The following is a 16,121-nucleotide window of genomic DNA, read 5'->3' on the forward strand; positions in this document are numbered from 1 at the left end:
AGGGATCCGGATGGGCCAGCACGTGAGCCGAGGTTAACAGAGCCCTCAGGTGACCAAAAGCCCCGTCCGCCTCAGCCGACCACTGCAAACACACCGGGCCCCCCTTCAGCAGTGAGGTAATGGGAGCCGCTACCTGACCAAGACCCCGGATGAACCTCCGGTAGCAGTTGGCAAACCCTAAAAACTGCTGCACCTCCTTTACCGTGGTGGGAGTCGGCCAATTACGCATGGCTGAAATGAGGTCACTCTCCACCCCTGAGGTGGAAATGCGGTACCGTAGGAAGGAGACAGACTGCTGGAAGAACAGGCACTTCTCAGCCTTGATGTACAAATCATGCTCCAACAGGCGACCAAACACCCTGCGCACCAGGGACACATGCTCGGCGCGTGTAGCGGAGTATATCAGAATGACATCAATATACACCACTACACCCTGCCTGTGCAGGTCCCTGAAAATCTCATCTACAAAGGCCTGGAAGACTGATGGCGCATTCACCAACTCATACGGCATAACGAGGTACTCATAGTGCCCTGAGGTGGTACTGAAAGCCGTCTTCCACTCGTCTCCCTCCCGGATATGCACCAGGTTGTAAGCGCTCCTGAGATCTAGTTTGGTGAAGAAGCGCGCCCCGTGCATTGACTCAATCGCTGTGGCTATGAGCGGTAGCGGGTAACTATACCTCACCGTGATCTGGTTCAGACCCCGATAGTCAATACACGGGCGCAGACCTCCCTCCTTCTTCTTCACAAAAAAGAAACTTGAGGAGGCGGGTGAAGTGGATGACTGAATGTACCCCTGACGCAGGGATTCGGACACATATGTTTCCATAGCCTCCATCTCCGCCTGTGAGAGGGGATACACGTGACTCCTTTGAAGTGCAGCGTCTACCAGGAGATTTATCATGCAATCGCCCCGTCGATGGGGTGGTAATTGAGTCGCCTTCTTTTTGGAGATGGCGAGAGCCAAATTGGCATATTCAAAGGGAATGCGCATGGTGGAACGATCTATCTATAAAATTCACAGCTGTGCCTGAATCGACGAGCGCCTTATGCTGGGAATGTGGGGAAACTCAGAAAAAGTGACATACAAACATATGTGCGACAGAGGGCTCTGGGTGAGAATGGTGCCGGCTCACCTGGGGTGACGCCAGAGCGTCCTGCCTGCTGCCTCGATGCCCAGAGGAACCAACCCGGCACCGACCAGCAGTGTGACCTCTGCGGCCACAGATGGCGCACGAGCTGGAACCCCCTCCGGTCTCCCTGTGCACCGCCCCTCCCAGCTCCATGGGTATCGGAGAGGGGGTGCGGGGGGATGGAACCAACAGACCCCGATCTGAACGTCCGCGGGCAGCCAGCAGGTTACCCAGCCGGATGGACAGGTCCACCAGCTGGTTGAACGTGAGGGTGGTGTCTCTGCAGGCCACGTTCCGACGGACGTCCTCGCGCAAACTGCAGCGATAATGGTCGATCAGGGCCCTGTCGTTCCATCCCGCGCCGGCAGCCAGGGTCCGAAACTCCTGGGCGCTCCTCGTACCTAGCCTCAGATGAAACAGGCGTTCACCCGCCGAACTCCTCAAACTGGTCCAACGCCGCATCTCCCTCTCTCCACATGGCGTTGGCCCTCTCCAGGGCTTTCCCGATGATGCACGAGACGAGGGCGGACACCCTCTAACGGCCCAAAGGAGCCAGGTGGACGGTTGCCAGGTATAAGTCCAGCTGTAAGAGGAACCCCTGGCAGTTAGCAGCCGTCCCATTGTAATCCTGGGGAAGGGAGAGACGAATCCCACTGGGACCAGGAGAAGGAGGGGCGCGTAGTGGAGACCCCGGTTGTGCTGGTGGAGGCGCTGGAAGAACTCCCTGTCTCTCCCACCGGTCCATTGTCTGGACAACGCAGTCCATGGCGGTGCCAAGATGGTGGAGCATTGCTGTGTGCTCCCGGACGCGCTCCTCCACCCCTATACCCGGGGTACCTGCTTCTGCTGAATCCATAAGTTTGGTCCGGTATTCTGTAAAGGGTGCGTACTGGCGGCAGAGAAGTCTGACACAGGAGAGCAAAAACTGTTTCCAACAGCGCATTTTAATAATAAAAACCACCGGAAAACAGAACAATCATAAATGGGTACACAACCCGACGCACACCAGACATAACGTGCACAAGCACATACAATAAACAATACCGGACAAGGGCATGGGGGGAACAGAGGGTTAAATACACAACATGCAATTAATGGGATTGAAACCAGGTGTGTGGGAAGACAAGACAAAACAAATGGAAAATGAAAGGTGGATCGGTGATGGCTAGAAGACCGGTGACGTCGACCGCCGAACGTCGCCCGAACAAGGAGAGGGACCGACTTCGGAGGAAGTCGTGACAGCCACGACTTCCTGCCTGTTCGTTTTTTTTGGGGTAGGTTACTCCTTTATTTCGCAGCGTGACAGGTGATTTTTCGGCCCAAACTCTGTATGCCATGGGCTCTCCAACCCTGTCCCGGCAGCTACCCAGTGCTTAATTTGGGAAACCAAGTGAAGTCTGTTCGAGGACATTGATAGTAACATGTTTCCACAACAAAACATATTTCATTAAACTGTTGACAGCCCCTCTCTCTGCATGCTGGAAAAAGGAATGAAGGAGAGAGGGGAGGAGATATTCTGTATCTAAAAGGTAGGCTAATGTCAACCTACTAATTATAAAAAATGCCCTATAACTAGGCTATTCAAAATCAAATACACTGTACTTGTAGACTAACTCTGAATTTGTTTAATTTAGGCAAAACCAATTATGTACCAAGATATCTAAAATCAGTATTTTAAAAATGTTTTTCTGCCATGTGTAATATGTGGGAGGCTATGCATTGTATGACGGCACAATCATTATTTTGAATTCAGGTTTTTTTTCAGGCTTGGTCTCAAACACAGTATATGCCTATGCAGAAGCTCTAATATGCATGTGGGTGTCTTGAATTAATCATCACCTTAGAATGAGCTGTCCATTTTGTTGTGAGGCTTTGACACAACATCCACAATGACCATGTTTACCGCTCAACCTGTTCTTGAACCTCTTTGTTCAAGTACAATTTTACTGTGGTCACGACCGCTGGTGTGGTGGTAATATGGTCACCACAACAGCCCACTAGTTTACATGTTAATCCATTTTCTTTAGTAGGCCCATCCTAGGGCTTGTTTACGGTTTTGATGTTGTCCTGCTGGTCTAAGAGGGGAAATTACGGAGTTGGGTTTTAGTTAACCTGAATGAAAATAAGGCTATAAATAGGCTACTCCATGAAGAAAATAACATTGATAAGGCCTGTATCATAATGATGGTTTAGTGGCATATGCAACCAGAAACAAAAGCAGAAGCCTCACCCTAAGGGTATTTTCTGTTGTTTTTTGATTGGCCATACTTTTTACTGCAATTGCAATATGGGGAAATACAAGTAAACCCTGATTAGAGTTGTATTGCTGTCAAAGCAATAAAGGATTCCATCTGAATCTTTGGACCTGAATCTTTGGACCTAAAGTGGTTACACTTTAGTCTACTGATAAGAGTTTAATGACTGCAGGGAAACTGAGTGACTACTTTCGTGTGGCATTTGGACTTTCACTTCAGGACATAATGAATTAGGCCTTCCATATAGGCTAAGCCTAAACCGTTAGGGCTGAAGAAACGAAAAACAGGTATTTTTCATTGAATATGCTCATTTTGGGTACGGTCTTTATGATGAGATGATGCAACATGTCCCAACCTGTCCTCAGGGCAATTTTGCATGTTCCCACGCAATGCTGTGCAACCAGGTCTGAGTGCAACTGAGGAAATTCCACACCAAGAGGAAGAGAGACTTCTAGGCAGAAATGTCTGACAACGGCCTCAACCGTGACCTGTGACCTGGAAAAAACTTGCCCCTAACTGAGAGAGATGGAGAACATTTGTCAACGGCCAATGCTTCTTATAGGCGCCAAGGTTAAGTCAAGTAAGTCTTTACACCATCCTAAAGTGACCTACAGTGGGGAGAACAAGTATTTGATACACTGCCGATTTTGCAGGTTTTCCTACTTACAAAGCATGTAGAGGTCTGTAATTTTTATCATAGGAACACTTCAACTATGAGAGACGGAATCTAAAACAAAAATCCAGAAAATCACATTGTATGATTTTTAAGTAATTAATTTGCATTTTATTGCATGACATAAGTATTTGATACATCAGAAAAGCAGAACTTAATATTTGGTACAGAAACCTTTGTTTGCAATTACAGAGATCATACGTTTCCTGTAGTTCTTGACTAGGTTTGCACACACTGCAGCAGGGATTTTGGCCCACTCTTCCCTACAGATCTTCTCCAGATCCTTCAGGTTTCGGGGCTGTCGCTGGGCAATACGGACTTTCAGCTCCCTCCAAAGATTTTCTATTGGGTTCAGGTCTGGAGACTGGCTAGGCCACTCCAGGACCTTGAGATGCTTCTTACGGAGCCACTCCTTAGTTGCCATGGCTGTGTGCTTCGTGTCGTTGTCATGCTGGAAGACCCAGCCACGACCCATCTTCAATGCTCTTACTGAGGGAAGGAGGTTGTTGGCCAAGATCTCGCGATACATGGCCCCATCCATCCTCCCCTCAATACGGTGCAGTCGTCCTGTCCCCTTTGCAGAAAAGCATCCCCAAAGAATGATGTTTCCACCTCCATGCTTCACGGTTGGGATGGTGTTCTTGGGGTTGTACTCATACTTCTTCTTCCTCCAAACACGGCGAGTGGAGTTAGACCAAAAAGCTCTATTTTTGTCTCATCAGACCACATGACCTTCTCCCATTCCTCCTCTGGATCATCCAGATGGTCATTGGCAAACTTCAGACGGGCCTGGACATGCACTGGCTTAAGCAGGGGGACCTTGCGTGCGCTGCAGGATTTTAATCCATGACGGCGTAGTGTGTTACTAATGGTTTTCTTTGAGACTGTGGTCCCAGCTCTCTTCAGGTCATTGACCAGGTCCTGCCGTGTAGTTCTGGGCTGATCCCTCACCTTCCTCATGATCATTGATGCCCCACGAGGTGAAATCTTGCATGGAGCCCCAGACCGAGGGTGATTGACCGTCATCTTGAACTTCTTCCATTTTCTAATAATTGCGCCAACAGTTGTTTCCTTCTCACCAAGCTGCTTGCCTATTGTCCTGTAGCCCATCCCAGCCTTGTGCAGGTCTACAATTTTATCCCTGATGTCCTTACACAGCTCTCTGGTCTTGGCCATTGTGGAGAGGTTGGAATCTGTTTGATTGAGTGTGTGGACAGGTGTCTTTTATACAGGTAACGAGTTCAAACAGGTGCAGTTAATACAGGTAATGAGTGGAGAACAGGAGGGCTTCTTAAAGAAAAACTAACAGGTCTGTGAGAGCCGGAATTCTTACTGGTTGGTAGGTGATCAAATACTTATGTCATGCAATAAAATGCAAATTAATTATTTAAAAATCATACAATGTGATTTTCTGGATTTTTGTTTTAGATTCCGTCTCTCACAGTTGAAGTGTACCTATGATAAAAATGACAGACCTCTACATGCTTTGTAAGTAGGAAAACCTGCAAAATCGGCAGTGTATCAAATACTTGTTCTCCCCACTGTATATTCTCTGAAAGCCAAGAGCTATTCAATGATAATTATTGTGACTACTATATATTTCCAAAGAAAGTATTGGATGGCAATACAGTGCATTCAGAAATTATTCAGACCCCTTGACTTTTTCCACATTTTGTTACTTTACAGCCTTATTTTAAAAATTATAAAATATTTTTTTCCTCCTCAAATCTACACACAATACCCTCATAATGACAAAGCAAAACAGTTTTTTAGACATTTTTGCAAATGTATTAACTGAAATATCACATTTACACAAGTATTCAGACCCTTTACTCAGTACTTTGTTGAAGCACCTTTGGCAGCGATTACACCCTCGAGTCTTCTGATGTAAGTCGCTACGAGCTTGGCACACCTGTATTTAGGGAGTTTCTCCCATTCTTCTCTGCAGATCCTCTCAAGCTCTGTCAGGTTGGATGGGGAGCATCGCTGCACAGCTATTTTAAGGTCTCTCCAGAGATGATCGATTGGGTTCAAATCCGGGCTCTGGCTGGGCCACTCAAGGACATTCAGAGACTTGTCCTGAAGGCACTCCTGTGTTGTCTTGGCTGTGTGCTTAGGGTCTTTGTCCTGTTGGAAGGTGAACCTTTTCCCAAGTCTGAAGTCCTGAGCGCTCTGGAGCAGGTTTTCATCAAGTGATCGGTCTGTACTTCGCTCAGTTCATCTTGCCCTCAATCCTGACTAGTCTCCCAGTCCCTGCCGCTGAACATCATCCCCACAGCATGAGGCTGCCACCACCATGCTTCACCGTAGGAATGGTGTCAGGTTTCCTCCAGATGTGACGCTTCGCATGCAGGCCAAATAGTTCAATCTTGGTTTCATCAGACCAGAGAATATTGTTTCTCATGGTCTGAGAGTCCTTCAGTTGCCTTTTGGTAAACTCCAAGCGGGCTGTCATGTGCCTTTTAATGAAGAGTGGCTTCCATCTGGCCACTCTACCATAAAGTCCTGATTGGTGGAGTGCTGCAGAGATGGTTGTCCTTTTGGAAGGTTCTCCCTTCTCCACAGAGGAGCTCTGGAGCTCTGTCAGAGTGACCATCAGGTTCTTGGTCACCTCCCTGACCAAGGCCCTTCTCCCCCGATTGCTCAATTTGGCAGAGCGGCCAACTCTAGGAAGAGTCTTGGTGGTTACAAACTTCTTCTACTTAAGAATGATGGAGGCCACTGTGTTCTTGGGGACCTTCAATGCTGCAGAAATGTTTAGTACCCTTCCCCAGATCTGTGCCTCGACACAATTCTGTCTCGGAGTTCTACGGACAATTCCTTCGACCTCATGGCTTGGTTTTTGCTCTGACATGCACTGTCAACTGTGGGACCTTATATAGACATGTGTGTGCCTTTCCAAATCATGTCTAATCAATTGAATTTACCACAGGTGGACTCCAATCAAGTTGTAGAAACATCTCAAGGATGATCAATGGAAACAGGATGCACCTGAGCTCAATTTTGAGTCTCTTAGCAAAGGGTCTGAAAACTTGTGTAAATAAGGTATTTCTGTTTTTTATTTGTAATAAATTTGCAAAAAAAATCTAAACTGTTTTCGCTTTGCCATTATGGGGTATTGTGTATAAATTGATGAGGAATGATTTTTATTTAATCCATTTTAGAATAAGGCTGTAATATAACAATGAGGAAAAAGTCAAGGGGTCTTAATACTTTCCGAATGCACTGTATCGATAAACTTGTCTGTAGTGGCATACACTGCTAGAGTCCATTGAAAAGATATGCTGCACTCCTCATTCAAAGCTGCATGATTTGAAATGTAATCCTTTTCCATTACAAAGGTATCACATGAATCATGAAACTGACTACAGTTTATAATTGAGACCTGAGATGAATGTGAGATGTGGAGATGATTACTTCATACTTAATTTGATCTGAAATGAATTGTGACTGTTAATATTGTGGCTGTGATTTTCATTTTCAATTACCAGCCTGGTAATCCATTTGCTCCAGTCAAGGTTAGCGAGCCATACTGTAGTTATATGGCCAGAATTTAGATTAAGCTGGCAGAACACTAACTAATACAAAAAGGGGTTCTGTTGAATTCTCAGTGCACCATGTAATGCAATGCAGTCTAATCAGTATAGTCAAAAACCAGCTACAATGTTGATTTACAGTACAGGCTTGCCCACATTTTGTAGCTTACTGTATATTGCACACATACCAGTCATCTTTTAATTTCTTACACACCATAGCACTCACAAAATCAGCAGGCTACACATACAAGCAAAAAATACAGGCCTCAATCAATCCAATCAATCAATCAAATGTGTTCAGAACCCCTTTTTTAGCTTCACAACTGCAGCATCATCATCAGTTTTCACAAAGCGCTTGCACACAGACTGAACAATGTGCACATACTATTATGTTGTTTCTCTTATCACTGGGGATTTAAATGGCATGGTCTTGACCTGCATATTGAGTGTGGCTGCTGACTCACTGTCGTATCCACATTCTCTGTGAACACTGGGGATGGTGTGTAAAAGCCTCTCAATAGCTTCCTCTGAGTGAGTACGTGCTGCACCATTCACCCTGTGTGCCCCGGATACACCCACTCTTCTGCTTTTCAATGCATATACGGTAACTGGAAAAAAGGGAAGTGAATCGAACCTTTGTTGCCTCTCGAAATCCTTGAATTATGCATGGCTGAAGTTTCATTTTCACTGGTCTCATTTTATGTAAAGCACTAAAACCATTAGGTTAAGTTTTAGAGACACCTTCATGTTTGTGGAAGGCACTTTCACACATCTTTGTGAATTTACATCTCTGTGGACATGGACTAATAAAGTAATATTACGGTATATTTTATTATATTCTGTACCCAGGCTCAGTAAATTCTGTACACGGGCTGACCTTATAGAAAGGTTACAGAGCTAGTAAACAGCTGGCTGTCTCATGTAAGGGATGTTCAGTTATTTATCTCCTGAAATACCAACCCGGAAACTCATACAGCGGCAGACAGAGTGGCGTGGACCTTAGCCAGCCTCTAAATCTGGCCGTTGTAGGGCTGATCCCTGATGTTTGACCATCAGTCAGATCATGAAATTATGAAAGGATTATGAAGGGCTCTCGTAACTGGATTATGTTTAGGGAATATTTAATTTATTGTACCTTTCAACAACAAAAAAATGGACATCCTCAGTGTCAAATCAATTTGACATTTATATTCCACAGTATTATGTACTATTTATTGAAACTGAAATGAACCAGTCATGCAGTAATGCTTCAATGCCTCAGGATGTCACCCCAAACACTGTGAAACACAATAAGAGAGTTGTGTGATCACATAGATTGATCGTCAACCCAACATTTATGCAAAACACACCAACTCATAAACCTGACATTCCCTTTTCTAAATGACTTTGTCAGCTCTATGAGTTGGTGTGTTTTGCATAAATGTTGGGTTGACGATCAATCTATGTGATCACACAACTCTCTTATTGTGTTTCACAGTGTTTGGGGTGACATCCTGAGGCATTGAAGCATTACTGCATGACTGGTTCATGACTGGTTCATGTCGTTTCTACACAGTATATTTCTATCTTACGTTATCCAGGTAACCTTGCCAGGAAGTGGCTCAAGCTTCCTTGTCACAGGCTCCATAAGCCCTTGTTTGCTAACTTCCTCATGCAACCACCCTACGTACTACGTTCCACTGAAGACAGAAGCCGCAAGCTCATACCTTTATACAAACCTTTAGCTGTGACATACATAAATTGAGCCTTTAGAGTAAACATTAAATTCCACCGGATGTCACCTCAAAACACTGAGCACACTAATAGAGATTCTCATCGTGATGGCTAAGTGATCACATAGCTTGATAGTGAATGCAACATTTGTGCAAGACACACCAACTGTCCAATGGAGCAATGCCTTTACGTTGGTCTACGTTAAGATCAATAGTCATTTCAGAAAGGACCTTGAACGTGATCTCTTATTGTATGGTCTCTGAAGTGACAGGTTGGCCTTCATATGATGCACACCAGAATTAAGGTAAATAAGGTGTGAATGAAAAACCTGGAGATAATTATGTTCCCAATGAAAAAGTGTGACAGAGTAATGATTCACAAACACTATTTGTGCTGGGATGCTCAGTTGAAAGGGTATTTGTTTAATCAGTTATCTTTCAAATACACGTTTCAATATCTCACTATGGGGATTAGCTCCAGGCGGATCAGTGCACGAAGAACCAATCACACAATGCCTGTCGGTGACAAACGGGTCGAGTGGTGAATGATGTGAGCCCCTCCCTTCTTATAAGGAGCCATTCGCCCATACTCTGGTAATTCTCTCCTCTCTTCCTTGTGGAGGAAAAGGTACAGAGTGGCAGGCAGGCTCGAGGTCAAGGCAGGCAGAATGGTCAGACAGGCGGGTACAGAGTCCAGAACAGACAAGGGTCAAAACCGAGAGGACTAGAAAAAGGAGAATAGCAAAGGCAGGCGTACGGGAAAACCGCTGGTTGACTTGGAACATACAAGACGAACTGGCACAGAGAGACAGGAAACACAGGGATAAATACACTGGGGAAAACAAGCGACACCTGGAGGGGGTGGAGACAATAATGAGGAAAGGTGAAACAGATCAGGGTGTGACAAAAGGTATCCCAAATTAACCGGGGTCAGCTTTTCTCTGTCCTCTGTCTACATTTTTAATGGTAAAGATTACAACAATTTGGTATATATATTTAATAAAATTTGGCTCCAAAAAATGTGGTCTGTTCATTCCCCAAATTCTGTCTCTAAACATATTTTCTATTGGTGTAATTAAGCATGATATCAGAGAATGATCTGATATCACTATTTCATAAAATGTTGAATCCAGTAAATTATTGAGTGCACTTTTGGAAATAAAAATGTAATCAATTCTTGAATAACTTTTCTTACCTTGTGGAGGCCAGGTCATCTTATGCAGCACTCCATTCTAATTATTGGTCAAATAGCCCTTACACAGCCTGGTGGTGTGTTTTGGGTCATTGTCCTGTTGAAAAACTAATCAAATCAAATCAAATTTTATTAGTCACATACACATGGTTAGCAGATGTTAATGCGAGTGTAGCGAAATGCTTGTGCTTCTAGTTCCGACAATGCAGTAATAACCAACAAGTAATCTAACCTAACAATTCCACAACTACTACCTTATACACACACACAAGTGTAAAGGGATAAAGAATATGTACATAAAGATATATGAATGAGTGGTGGTACAGAACGGCATGGCAAGATGCAGTAGATGGTATAGAGTACGGTATATACATATGAGATGAGTACTGTAGGGTATGTAAACATAAAGTGGCATAGTTTAAAGTGGCTAGTGGTACATGTATTACATAAAGATGGCAAGATGCAGTAGATGATATAGAGTACAGTATATACATATGAGATGGGTAATGTAGGGTATGTAAACATTATATTAAGTGGCATTGTTTAAAGTGGCTAGTGGTACATTTTTACATAATTTCCATCAATTCCCATTTTTAAAGTGGCTGGAGTTGAGTCAGTATGTTGGCAGCGGCCGCTAAATGTTAGTGGTGGCTGTTTAACAGTCTGATGGCCTTGAGATAGAAGCTGTTTTTCAGTCTCTCGGTCCCTGCTTTGATGCACCTGTACTGACCTCGCCTTCTGGATGATAGCGGGGTGAACAGGCAGTGGCTTGGGTGGTTGTTGTCCTTGATGATCTTTATGGCCTTCCTGTGACATCGGGTGGTGTAGGTGTCCTGGAGGGCAGGTAGTTTGCCCCCGGTGATGCGTTCTGCAGACCTCACTACCCTCTGGAGAGCCTTACGGTTGTGGGCGGAGCAGTTGCCGTACCAGGCGGTGATACAGCCCGACAGGATGCTCTCGATTGTGCATCTGTAGAAGTTTGTGAGTGCTTTTGGTGACAAGCCGAATTTCTTCAGCCTCCTGAGGTTGAAGAGGCGCTGCTGCGCCTTCTTCACAACGCTGTCTGTGTGGGTGGACCAATTCAGTTTGTCCGTGATGTGTACACCGAGGAACTTAAAACTTTCCACCTTCTCCACTACTGACCCGTCGATGTGGATAGGGGGGTGCTCCCTCTGCTGTTTCCTGAAGTCCACAATCATCTCCTTTGTTTTGTTGACGTTGAGTGTGAGGTTATTTTCCTGACACCACACTCCGAGGGCCCTCACCTCCTCCCTGTAGGCCGTCTCGTCGTTGTTGGTAATCAAGCCTACCACTGTAGTGTCATCCGCAAACTTGATGATTGAGTTGGAGGCGTGCATGGCCACGCAGTCGTGGGTGAACAGGGAGTACAGGAGAGGGCTCAGAACGCACCCTTGTGGGGCCCCAGTGTTGAGGATCAGCGGGGTGGAGATGTTGTTACCTACCCTCACCACCTGGGGGCGGCCCGTCAGGAAGTCCAGCACCCAGTTGCACAGGGCGGGGTCGAGACCCAGGGTCTCGAGCTTGATGACGAGTTTGGAGGGTACTATGGTGTTAAATGCTGAGCTGTAATCGATGAACAGCATTCTCACATGGGTATTCCTCTTGTCCAGATGGGTTAGGGCAGTGTGCAGTGTGGTTGCGATTGCGTCGTCTGTGGACCTATTGGGTCGGTAAGCAAATTGGAGTGGGTCTAGGGTGTCCGGTAGGGTGGAGGTGATATGGTCCTTGACTAGTCTCTCAAAGCACTTCATGATGACGGAAGTGAGTGCTACGGGGCGGTAGTCGTTTAGCTCAGTTACCTTAGCTTTCTTGGGAACAGGAACAATGGTGGCCCTCTTGAAGCATGTGGGAACAGCAGACTGGGATAAGGATTGATTGAATATGTCCGTAAACACACCAGCCAGCTGGTCTGCGCATGCTCTGAGGACGCGGCTGGGAATGCCGTCTGGGCCTGCAGCCTTGCGAGGGTTAACACGTTTAAATGTTTTACTCACCTCGGCTGCAGTGAAGGAGAGCCCGCAGGTTTTGGTAGGGGGCCGTGTCAGTGGCACTGTATTGTCCTCAAAGCGGGCAAAAAAGTTGTTTAGCCTGTCTGGGAGCAAGACATCCTGGTCCGCGACGGGGCTGGTTTTCTTTTTGTAATCCGTGATTGACTGTAGACCCTGCCACATACCTCTTGTGTCTGAGCTGTTGAATTGCGACTCGATTTTGTCTCTGTACTGGGACTTAGCCTGTTTGATTGCCTTGCGGAGAGAATAGCTACACTGTTTGTATTCGGTCATGCTTCCGGTCACCTTGCCCTGGTTAAAAGCAGTGGTTCGCGCTTTCAGTTTCACGCGAATGCTGCCGTCAATCCACGGTTTCTGGTTTGGGAATGTTTTAATCGTTGCTGTGGGTACGACATCGTCAATGCACTTCCTAATGAACTCGCTCACCGAATCAGCATATTCGTCAATATTGTTGTTGGACGCAATGCGGAACATATTCCAATCCGCGTGATCGAAGCAGTCTTGAAGCGTGGATTCAGATTGGTCGGACCAGCGTTGAACAGACCTGAGCGCGGGAGCTTGTTGTTTTAGTTTCTGTTTGTAGGCTGGAATCAACAAAATGGAGTCGTGGTCAGCTTTTCCGAAAGGGGGGCGGGGGAGGGCCTTATATGCGTCGCGGAAATTAGTATAACAATGATCTAGGGTTTTTCCAGCCCTGGTAGCACAATCGATATGCTGATAGAATTTAGGGAGTTTTGTTTTTAGATTAGCCTTGTTAAAATCCCCAGCTACGATGAATGCAGCCTCAGGGTGTGTGGTTTCCAGTTTACAAAGAGTCAGATAAAGTTCGTTCAGGGCCATCGATGTGTCTGCTTGGGGGGGAATATATACGGCTGTGATTATGATTGAAGAGAATTCCCTTGGTAGATAATGCGGTCGACATTTGATTGTGAGGAGTTCTAGATCAGGTGAACAGAATGACTTGAGTTCCTGTATGTTGTTATGATGATCACACCACGTCTCGTTAATCATAAGGCATACCCCCCCGCCCCTCTTCTTACCAGAAAGATGTTTGTTTCTGTCGGCGCGATGCATGAAGAAACCAGCTGGCTGCACCGACTCCGTTAGCGTCTCTTGAGTTAGCCATGTTTCCGTGAAGCAGAGCACGTTGCAATCCCTGATGTCTCTCTGGAATGCTACCCGTGCTCGGATTTCATCAACCTTATTGTCAAGAGACTGGACATTGGCGAGTAGTATGCTAGGGAGTGGACCGCGATGTGCCCGTCTCCGAAGCCTGACCACGAGACCGCCTCGTTTGCCCCTTTTACGGCGTCGCACAGGGTCGCCGGCTGGGATCAGATCCATTGTATTGGGTGGAAGGCAAAACACTGGATCCGTTTCGGGAAAGTCATATTCCTGGTAGGAACGATGATGAGTTGACGTTAATCGTATATTCAGTAGTTCCTCCCGACTGTATGTAATGAAACCTAAGATTACCTGGGGTACCGATGTAAGAAATAACACATAAAAAAACAAAATACTGCATATTTTCCAAGGAACGCGAAGCGAGGCGGCCATCTCTTTTCGGCGCCGGAAGTTGATTATATTATAGTGCCACTAAGCTCAAACCAGATGGGATTGTGTATCGCTGCAGAATACTGTGGTAGCCATGCTAGTTAAGTGTGCCATGAATTCTAAATAACTCACTGACTGTCATCAGCAAAGCACCCCCACAACATCACACCTCCTCCTCCATGCTTCACGTTGGGAACCAAACATGCGGAGATCATCCGTTCCCCTACTCTGCATTTCACAAAGACATGGCGATTGGAACCAAAAATCTCAAATTTGGACTAATCAGACCAAAGGATAGATTTCCACTGGTCTAATGTCCATTGTTTGTGTTTCTTGGCCCAAGCAAGTCTCTTCTTCTTATTGGTATCCTTTTAGTAGTGGTTTCTTTGCAGCAAATCGACCACGAAGGCCTGATTCATGCAGTCTCCTCTGAGCAGTTGATGTTGAGATGTGTCTGTTAGTTGAACTCTGTGAAGCATTTATTTTGGCTGCAATTTCTGAGGCTGGTAAATATAATGAACTTATCCTCTGCTGCAGAGGTAACTCTGGGTCTTTCCTGTGGCGGTCCTCATGAGAGACAGTTTCATCATAGCGCTTAATGTTTTTTGCGACTGCACTTGAAGAACACAAGTGATTGGCTCAAATGCATTAAGAAGGAAAGAAATTCCACAAATTAACTTTTAACAAGGCACACCTGCTAATTTAAATGCATTCCAGGTGACATCTTGATGTAATGTATCACTAGCCACTTTAAACAATGCCACTTTATATGTTTACATACCCTACATTACTCATCTCATATGTACATACTGTACTCTATTCCATCTACTGCATCTTGCCTATGCCGTTCTATACCATCACTCATTCATATATTTTTATGTACATATTCTTATTCATTCCTTTACACTTGTGTGTATAAGGTAATTGTTGTGAAATTGTTAGGTTAAATTACTCGTTGGATATTACTGCATTGTCGGAACTAGAAGCACAAGCATTTCGCTACACTCGCATTAACATCTGCTAACCATGTGTATGTGACAAATAAAATTTGATTTGATTTGATACCTCATGAAGCTGGTTGAGAGAATGCCACACACGTCGTCATTCACCCTCCCTCACTCTCCCATTCATATGCACAGACACATACCCACACATACAGCCACTCACACCTTCTCGCCCACAGACCCTCACATCTATAGAACCATTATTGACAATTATTGACTTACAGTCCATGCTACTTATACTCTATTACATTGTCCTTTCAGTGTCCATGTATCTCATTGACATCGGTTAATTCTATCGTTACTTCCTAGAGAAGAACGGATACTTGGGGACAATAGAGTCTACATTGTATTGGGGGAAGGAATATTGTCTGAACTTATGATCAGCTGGTCTTGGGTATCACTGTATGTAGCCTGGTGTGCTTGTCTATTTTTTCTGCTTCTGCCACTCCTCAGGGCACTGGGCTCTCTTTCAAATGGAAAGGTTTCCTGCATCCGGTTCACGGCTTTATCGGCGCTTGTGAACGCCATTTTCTGTGTTCCCTTTTATACCCATAGTACTGCTGGGAATCGGAGTTCAGACTTTTTCCTCCAGTGACTGTCTGATAGGAATGAATGGCTGGAGTTTTTTCCTCAGTCTAGCAGATAGATCCTGGACAAATCGAATGTACTGGCCCTGGATCTGTGCCCTCAGAATGTTGACTTTGGTCTGATAGTTCCATGGCTTAAAGATTACCACGCAAGGGTATTTAGTGTTCTTCTGCTTCACGCCGATCCGATGGCATCACTCCAGTTCTTCCTGCGACACATCCATGCCAAGGACAATTATTTTGTCCCGGTCTTTCTAGCTGATCCAGTTCATCTTCTACAGTTTGCACCTTTGTTTCCAGAAGGCCAATTTTGTTGTCTTGCTCATCCACTCGCCGGTACTGTATATGCATATCTGACTCGGTAGACTCTACTTTCCTTTCGACCAAATCAACTTTTTTAACAACAGATTGTAACAGTTTGTTTATTTTGGCTTTGAGAGCATTT

General features: G+C 45.4%; 1 long non-coding RNA gene across 1 annotated transcript in view; it reads left to right on the forward strand.

The window, feature by feature from the left end:
• Positions 1–3,520: 3,520 nt before the first annotated feature.
• Positions 3,521–16,121, forward strand: part of LOC139535214 (uncharacterized) — a 55,183-nt gene continuing 42,582 nt past the window's right edge. Inside the window, exons 1-2 of the long non-coding RNA XR_011667078.1 lie at positions 3,521–3,675; positions 3,754–3,968. This is a non-coding gene — a long non-coding RNA (uncharacterized lncRNA). The remainder of the gene's footprint in view (positions 3,676–3,753; positions 3,969–16,121) is intronic.

Source organism: Salvelinus alpinus, chromosome 12 (assembly GCF_045679555.1).
Source record: "Salvelinus alpinus chromosome 12, SLU_Salpinus.1, whole genome shotgun sequence".
NCBI classification, from domain to species: domain Eukaryota; kingdom Metazoa; phylum Chordata; class Actinopteri; order Salmoniformes; family Salmonidae; genus Salvelinus; species Salvelinus alpinus.